Source organism: Rhea pennata, chromosome 17 (assembly GCF_028389875.1).
Source record: "Rhea pennata isolate bPtePen1 chromosome 17, bPtePen1.pri, whole genome shotgun sequence".
In the NCBI taxonomy this organism is placed as follows: domain Eukaryota; kingdom Metazoa; phylum Chordata; class Aves; order Rheiformes; family Rheidae; genus Rhea; species Rhea pennata.
Genome location: NC_084679.1, coordinates 1021230 through 1029644, shown reverse-complemented (window position 1 = coordinate 1029644; position 8415 = coordinate 1021230). Strand labels below are relative to the sequence as shown.

At 54.8% G+C, this 8415-nt stretch overlaps 1 long non-coding RNA gene across 2 annotated transcripts; it reads right to left on the bottom strand.

The window, feature by feature from the left end:
- Positions 1-3579: 3579 nt before the first annotated feature.
- LOC134148230 (uncharacterized) lies at positions 3580-6774 on the bottom strand. Of its 2 annotated transcripts, XR_009960170.1 has the most exons (4): positions 6714-6774; positions 6217-6364; positions 5032-5281; positions 3580-3935 (listed from the first exon to the last, which is right to left on the bottom strand). It is a non-coding gene; the product is annotated as an uncharacterized LOC134148230 (long non-coding RNA). The 2 variants fall into 2 exon arrangements; XR_009960169.1 differs by lacking the exon at positions 6714-6774 and having other exon boundaries at positions 6217-6508.
- Between the last annotated feature and the right edge of the window lie 1641 nt (positions 6775-8415).

Below are 8415 nucleotides of genomic sequence, written 5' to 3'. Positions count from 1 at the left end.
CGTCAATACAAAACATTTCCGGAACTCTACACACCACATAGAAAATGTAATTTAACAGGAGCTGCTTGTTGTGCTGTCCAATCCCCAATCTGGCTGCAGTATGTAATACCTGTGCACCACCTTTCTCCTTGAACTCCAGCACAAGGAGATCACAGGCCCAACGCGCACATAGTCAGTATTTCTGAAACCCGGCTCGCAAGCGCTGTGCGGATTGTTGTACGGATAGGTTGGTTCAGCTGCACTTGCAGCATAGTCCCATCCAGGGAAGAACACAGCAGCTCTTGCGCAGTTGCTTGGCCAGACACACCACACCTCAGTGATCACAGTTTTAACATATTTTTCAGGAAGGTGGAAAGAACAGGATAAAAAATGGTGAAAAGTGAAAGAGGTGAAGGTGAAAAAAACCGTATTATTTCAAAACTAGGCAAAGCGCAGGCAAGGAGACTGGAATTACCTGCTCAGCAGCTAACATCCCTCTTCCACCACCAGGAGGGCAGCTGAAGACCTTAGCCATGTGATGCACCATTAACTGTGTATCTCAACAGGAGGACAGAAGAGTGTCGGAAAGCCACCTTCCTACGGAGAGGCTCGTTGCGGACTGGTACCTTACAAACCACCACCACGAAGCCCTGTGCCCTGGCAGTTCCCGGAGGCCCTTCATCCTGGTATCACCGCTCTGCGTGCGAGATGGGAATGGTAAAGGGATCTGTTTGCTTTCTCGATGCTCCATGAGCAAGTAAGAGAATAAGATTTATAGCATATTTTAAGGTTAATCAGTAAAATCTTTCAGGCAACTAACTGTATAAGCTTCTATTCAAATAACGTGATTTATAACACTGAGGAGAAGCGGTTGGAAACAGCACAGAGAGCCACAAAAGGAGACATTTGCTTGGGCTCTCCGTTCGGCGGCACGGCCGGGCACCAGCGCAGCTTGGCTGCGCCGTGGCACGGCAGCGCGACATTCCTCCCCCAAGGCCTCCGGTACCCGCTTTGTTGGCCTGTTCTTTGACCCAGGCTAAAGCAGGCGCGAACGCCCCCGGCAGCACGTCAGCCCCGCGGAGCGGCAGGAGCAGGACGGGCCTCGTGGCTCCCGCGTCCCGCGTCCGCCAGGGACCCCCACTCTGCTGCCCCGGCCGCGCCGGCGCCCCGGCCACGCCAGCACCCGGCTCGCCACGGAGCCGCGGCGCGTTGCCCGGCCACCGGCATGCGTGCAGAACCGCACGTGCCTGCAGGGAGCGGTAACCAGGCTGCTCAGGAAAACCTCTGGAAAACACAGTTCTTGCACAATTTAAACATTTCCCCAAACCACGCCTAATTTCCCAAAACGAAATACTGGTGAGAAACAAGCAGTAATGAAGGAGTGTTCCAACACTGTTCGGCTTCTACTCTTGGAACAACTTTTATTATTTTTAATTACTCATAATACTTTAAAAACTAAAAATGAATTGTTTTATTTAACCCAAAATAGCATTTTTGCCAAATTACGTATCGGTCCTCTTGGAATATGTTTCTGCTACCTTCCTAAGGATTTGCCTGAACAAAGCATTTCCAAACGTTCAGGTTTGTTCCAATTAAAAGGAAGCCAAGTATCAAAAAAATCTCAATATCCCTTTGCAAAATTGACTTTCTGTCCTCCTCCCGCTTCTAACAATACCTTCCTCCTCATAGTTCAAACACTTGTGGACACAGTGAATGTTCCACATGCAATTAATTAACTTAATGAATTTAGTAACCTACCTGTGGATAACCATAGCTAAATGCTTCCTTTAATAGATTCTCCCACTCTCGCCTGCAAGGGGCTGAGTGATTAAAAAGACATCGTGTTTAAATCAAAGCAGCTGCTTCCCAAGCGTTTGGACACGTCTTCTCGCCGCTCCCCCGCGGCGCAGAGCACCGAATCCGCACGCCGCGGGAAGCGGACCCGGCCGCACTTTGGGGACGTGCCCCGGTTCGGTTCGGCAGCCTCGAGGACGCTGCTTCTGCGCGGGGAAGGGGACGCGGGGGCCCAGCTCCCTCTTGCAGGGGGTTCAGCTGCAATCCAACCACCCCGCAGCACGGGGAGAGGCCGCGGCCGCGGCGCGAGCCTCCCCGCCGCGGCTGCCACGAGCAAAGGCCGAGCGCGTCTCTGCCCAAGGAAGGTGAGAACAGAGCACGGGGAGCTCCTGGGGGACCCTGGCTCCTGCTAGAATCAGTGGGCGTTCACACGACGATTTCAAAAAGCAACCAAAAATTACACACAAGATATAAACCCCAAAGTGGTTCCTAAGCTAGCAAGTGAGTTCTCCAGGAGCAGTGGAGAGGGGACTCCAATAATCACTAACAATGTTTATTTGCTTTCCTTAAAAATATAAAGATTTTCTCTCTAGTTCTGGGCAGGGGGAAAGGTTAATGAATTCCTTCAGAGCAAAGAGATCTTCAGACCTCTCAGTGGAAACAAGGTCAGGAATCAATGCTGGAGGTGGAGCAGGGAGACCAGGTTGGAAAGTAATGAAAAGGGGGAAAAAATACATAAATAAAGAGGCAGCAAAAAATGATAAGCTAAACAAATGGCAGGAGGGTGACACTTGCTCAGCTCCCCACAAAGAATATTGAATTATTGTCTATAATTTGGGCTATCGAACCTAAATTAGGGCCTCCAGACTAAAAACTGCTGCATTGTGTGAGGGTACATCAAGGGTCAAACGCTCCTTTGGTTTGCTCATTATTTGCTCTGATACTAGGCTGTCATTAGCAGCAGCAGCGCTGAACAAAGCTGCATTACAAAGGCAGTACACATCAATGGTGCTAATTAATTGGATTAATGGAAGGGCAGCACAAATTAGGTCTGGCTTGGATAATTTCAATGAAAACTGAATACCAATCCCCAAAGTCATTGGAATATGGATGAGGCAAATTGAGTTAAAATAGAGGAGACTGCTGCATTCATTAGCCCGCCCACCCTCTGAAGTAGTTGTTTAATATGCAAACTATTAATATGCAAATCAGCACAAATGAAAAAAAGTGGTTTTTTTTTTTTTTTTTTAATTCTCCCGAACATGGGCAGCTGCCTGATGTGAAAGAGCTGCGCATTTCTGTGCTGGCAGAAAATGGAATTACATAGAGCCGAGAGGCGCTTTTATGTCAAAAATTCCCTCCTCACGAGCTGTGCTGGCCTCGGCTCGTCGGTGCGCAGCTGAGGGAGCGGGACACGCCGCAAGAGCAGCGCGGGGGGAAACCCGCCCAGCCCGCAGGGCGCCGGGGCGGCCCCGGGTGCCGCCGGCGGCGAGCGCGGCGCGGGCGGGAGCCTCGGCCGGGGCCGGGGCCGGGGCCGGGGCCGGGGCCGGGGCCGGGGGCGGGCGCGGGGCCGCCCGGGGCGGAGCCGGCGCGGGCAGGAGCCTCCTCCCGGGGCCGGGGCCGGGGCCAGGGCCGGGGCGGGCGCGGGGCCGGGGCAGGAGCCTCCTCCCGGGGCCGGGGCCGGGGGCGGGCGCGGGGCCGCCCCGCAGTGGGGCCGCGGGGCAGGTCCGGCGCTCCGCCGTTCGGATGCACCAGACCGCTCACAGCTCAGCCTGCCTCGTGCCCCCTAGCATTGGCTGCGGAGCATTATAAGCGATCGAGTTTATTTAGGAAAAAGCGACCAGGCAGCTTCTGCCTCTTTGTAACCACCTCCCGAGGGGCCCCTCCAGCAGCGGAGGGCTCTTGGCCAAGGCAGACACGAAGCAAAACCCAGCACCTAGGAGCTGAAGCTCGGCATAGTCAGGCCAGAAACAGGAGAGAGCTTTCTAGCGGCGAAGGAAATGGACTCTGGGGACGAGCCACCGAGCCCGCACGGCGCTGCCGCCGCCGAGCCGATCGCCCCGGAGCCGGCAGCGCCATCGGGGCAGCGCGAGACGTCGCCGTCAGCCGATCCTCCCGTCAGCCGATCCTCCCGCGGTGAGGGTCCGAGCGGGCCGCCGCACCTGCGGAGAATAGCAGTGACCTCCCGCCGCCTCCGCCCGCCCGCTCCGGCTCCGTAAATCACGGCTCTGTTGCGGAGCTTTCTCGACGCGTCGGAGGCACCACGGTGCCAGTCACCACCCTCCGGGGAAAAACTTCCTAGAAACTGTAATTACACCTCGAAGCGTTTCCCTCTTTGGCTTCCCTTGCTTAGCGGGTGACCCTTCAACGTTGTGACAAACGCATTGTTTAGAATTATTTTTTCATTTCTAGCTGTTAACTAGACACGGCGCCGGTTCAGCTTGTGGCAGTTTGCGCTGTGATTTTTCTCCTTGGTTAAGTAACCTCGCACGCGTTATCTCACTCGCGCTAAGCCGCCCGTCCCGTGCGTGCACGCCACTCCCGGGGCTCGGGCGCTGCGGAAACGGACCGCTTCCAGCCCGGGGCTCTCGCCTGCCCGAGACCAGAAGCCGAGTTAACGAGACGCGGGCAGAGAAAACGCCCGCCTGGTAATATTTTTCCCTCCTTCGGCCGTTTCCCTTCAGTCTTTCGCGGGCAGGTTCTCACGCCGCGCTCGTCATTTGTTCCCGAGTGCCCGGCCGTCACCGCGTGTACCTAAGTGCTTTGCACAGAATTAAGCCGTTAAATATTTCAAAGGATGGGGCATCTATCTTTTCCTCTGGGAGACTAGTTAGTCTAATAAATCGCGCTGTCAGGGCCTCTCTTACTCCAGCTCCGCAGCGCGAGCTCCGAAGCAGGTTCGAGCTCATGCCCAGCGTTTCATCCCGCCCAGACTCTGCCGGGCGGCCGGGACGGAAGAAGAGCTGGAACATTCGCAAGGGATGGTAGTAGGAAAGAGCAGCCAAACATAACACCTTTGCTCATCCCGGCAGCATGATTTCCCGTTTTTTTTTTTTTTTTTAATCCCTCTGCCCTGATCAGTAAGCTGGGCAAGAGCACCGAAGCCGGCCTGATCGGGGAGCTCGCGCCGGCCCTGTCCGGGCAGGGGGCAGAGCGCGGCACAGGCTGAAACGCGGCTTCGTTTCACTGCTCAAGCTCTACGCAGACCCAGCTGGAGTAAAGGGAAGCAAAACACGAGGTTTCTTTAGTGGCACTTACCAAGAGTACGACCAGCCTTTCTTAATTAAAGTCAGAAGAGCCCGTAGGCTGGCAGCTATTTTCCTGGCGATTTCGGTTGGTTTGGTTTCCCGTGCACAAGGCGATGTTCCTGCGATCCCTCCCAGACCTGGCAGAGCCTCCATGCTCTTGTCACCCGGTAACAGCTTCCTGGATTAATGATTCTGCAAAGGGCTAATTCTTAAGAGGGCAATGTCTTTTGCAGGCTAGTATTGATCTTTGTCAGCTTCCCCTTGAAAGAAAGAAAATATTGGCTTATTTACAAAAGGTAGCTTTTTGCTCCTGGCAAGTCAGCCTCAAGATTCACGGCTCCTCGTGTCCCTCAGAAATTGGATAGGCTGAGGATAGTTCTCAGCATGTCAAAATCAAAGTCCTCGAAGTTCACAAAACCAAGCAAAGCTCAGGTGATGGAGAGGGATTGGTTTTACCACCGAACAAACAAGCCGAGGACCCGGTGCTGCAGAGCAGAACCTCATCAAACAGGACTGAGGGGAAGGGAGGAGAGCTGTGTGGGAGGGAGGCAGGCAAAATGCTGCATTTCAACTTTGGTTTGTATTCTAAAATGAAATAAAAAAAAAAATTTCAAAAGTATGCATGAAATAGATTTTTTTATATTGAATGTTGATTGTATTTATATTTTTATTTTGCATTTATACCAAATGAAAAAGAACCTAAATTCTGAAACTGTAAAAATGATTAAAAAAAAAAAAAAAAGACACAGTTTGGTAAGCAGCATTTCACTGAAATTCAAATACTCCCATTCCAAACAATTTTCCTTCCCAAAAGGATAGCTTTTCCTATAGCAAAAGCCATCACTGGTCTCAGAAGAGCAGCTCAGAATTGCCAAGGCGCAAGAGTCAGTCTCATTCTTCCTTGGGAAAAGTGTCCACTACCCCCAGAAAAGTGCAGAAAGCTGCATATAGAGCAATCTGCACTCTCTCCTGCTCTCCAAAACAGACCCCCAAAATATCTGTGTATGAGCAACCAAACACACTGGGCTGGTTTGTGAGAAGAGCCCAGAATAGTCCAGAAATATGTATGCATGTGTGCATGTATATATATATATATATATATATATATACACACAAGAATAGAGAAGATAGCAGAAAAGAACAGAGAAGAGCACTTCCAGCTTGGATAAAAGAGAAACACGAATATAATATTTACCAGGCACAGGAAAATACGTGGCTGCAGCCGGGGGGTGCAACGGCAGCCCCCCCCCGCAGCCATCCCCGGCCGGTCCCTGGCCACCCGCTGCGTTAGCACTTCCGCAGGTGAAAGTCGTTCCTGGTGTTCAGGGTTTTCCCTTTTTGACCTTAAAAGAGAAGGAAGGAAAGCAAAATCACACGCAGGAAGGGGGCTTTGCGGCGCGGGGCAGACGTCCGGGGGCGGCGGCGGCCCCGGGAACCCCGCGGCGGAGGCCGCGCCGGCGCCGCCTTCCCGCGGGAATCGCGGCGGTTCCCGCGCCAGGCCGGGAACGGCTGCGGGTGCCGGCGCGTGGCGTCACGTACGCGGGCGGCGCTGGTGCCGGCGCCGCGGCGGAGCCCGGGCGCGTCGGCCCGGCGGAGGGCTCGCGCGGGAGCCCGCGTTCAGCACCGCGCCGAACAAATGATGTTACACACTAAAAACAAACAAAAAAAACCCCAAAAAGCGCTTCCACCCACTAACTCCTGCTGTGCAGAAGGTGCCAAATCAGATTACAGCGCACAGTTGCCACATTATCCTGTCTCGACTCCACTAACGCTCATTAAGCTTCTAAAATCCTTTTTATGGTGTTTATAACACCTCCAGAGGAGTTTACTGTGTAAATATTATTCTACCATTAAATCCTGCAACAAGGCAACCGTCAACAAGTGGAATTTGTAATGGGCCTGCCGAGAGGCCTCGGCTCGCGGGCGGGAAGCCTGTGAAGCGGGGCCAGCGGCAGCAGCCAAGAGCTCAGCATGGAGCGATAAAGCACTTCATCCGGCCGCTCTAAATCTCCCACCACTCGGGCCTGCTCAGCGAAACGGGCCCGCCGGGACGCTGGCGCTGGGCCTCGACCCAGCGCGCCTCGGGGGCCGCTCGCGCCGGGCGCCGGCCGCTCCCGGCGGCACCGGCATCCCGCGCCTGCCCCGGCCCCGGGGCACCAGAGCGGCGCGGGGAACGCGGAGCTGCAACCAGCCCGGGAGTGCGGCTCGGCCGCGGCTCTGCCAGCTCCGCGCCGGGAGCGGTGCCCGCGCCCGTCGGAGCAACCCGGCCGTGAGCCAAAGCGGCGCAGAAAGGAGAAGATCATCTGGAAAAAAGGAAAAAAAGAAGACGAAAAAGCAGAAGGGGGAATCTCAGAAATGGGAGGAAGGGAGACTCCCTGAAGACACTGCGGAGTTGGCAAGTGTCAAAATATCAACAGCTGTTCTCGGAGCACAAAATAAACACGCTCAGAACGCCTGCGCTGTGCAGAAGCGCGCGGCGGCCCCGAGCCGAGCGCGCGTCCTCTGCTCCGCTGCCCGGCCCTGCGGGCGCCCGCTCGCGGGGAGCGGCTGCTTGGGCGCACCCAGCCCCGGCTCCTCTTCCAGCGGCGCCCAGCGGGTCCTGCGGCAAGCCAGACAGATCGCGGATTTGCTTTTACTTTAGTGGCTGAAAATCAACCCAGCAATCGGTGTTTGGAATTTTTGGGCAACTAACAATTAAAAAGCTCTTTTGGGGCAAGCTGAATCATTTCCTTGACACTGAGATGAAATACTTTGTTCCACTGTGAGTCGTTGAGCCCCTTTTCTAGAGCCTTCAGTTCAAAAACACAAACAACGGATAAATGTTACTTTGAAATGAAAATTTTCATTTTGAAAATGGCAATATGATATGTTTTGAGGCTTTGGAGAAAAAAAGATCGTTTCTCTTTTTGGAGGCCAAAACCACTAGTCAAACTGGAAACCAAGTTTACGGATAACTTCCGTTCCCCCGGCGCAGCTGTCCAGCCCTTTCTGCACGCTGCCAAGGCGCTGGGCCGGGCCCCATGCGGAGCTGAGTCCCCCGGCAAGCACAGTGTGTTGGGCAGTGCAAGAGCTCCCGCCACCGTCGGCACCGCTGGTGCAAAGCCCGGTGCACAGCACGGTGCACAGCCCGATGCACAGCGCGATCGATGCACAGCTCGATGCACAGCCCGATGCACAGGTGTTGCACAGCGCAGTGTGCAGCCCGGTGCACAGCCCGATGCACAGCTCGATGCACAGCTCGATGCACAGCCTGATGCGCAGCCCGGTGCATAGCTCGGTGCATAGCTCGGTGCACAGCTCGATGCGCAGCCCGGTGCACAGCTCGGAGCACAGCCCAGAGCACAGCGGCTCGGCCGCCGGGACCAGGCGGTGGCCCCCGACGTGCCTTGGCCCA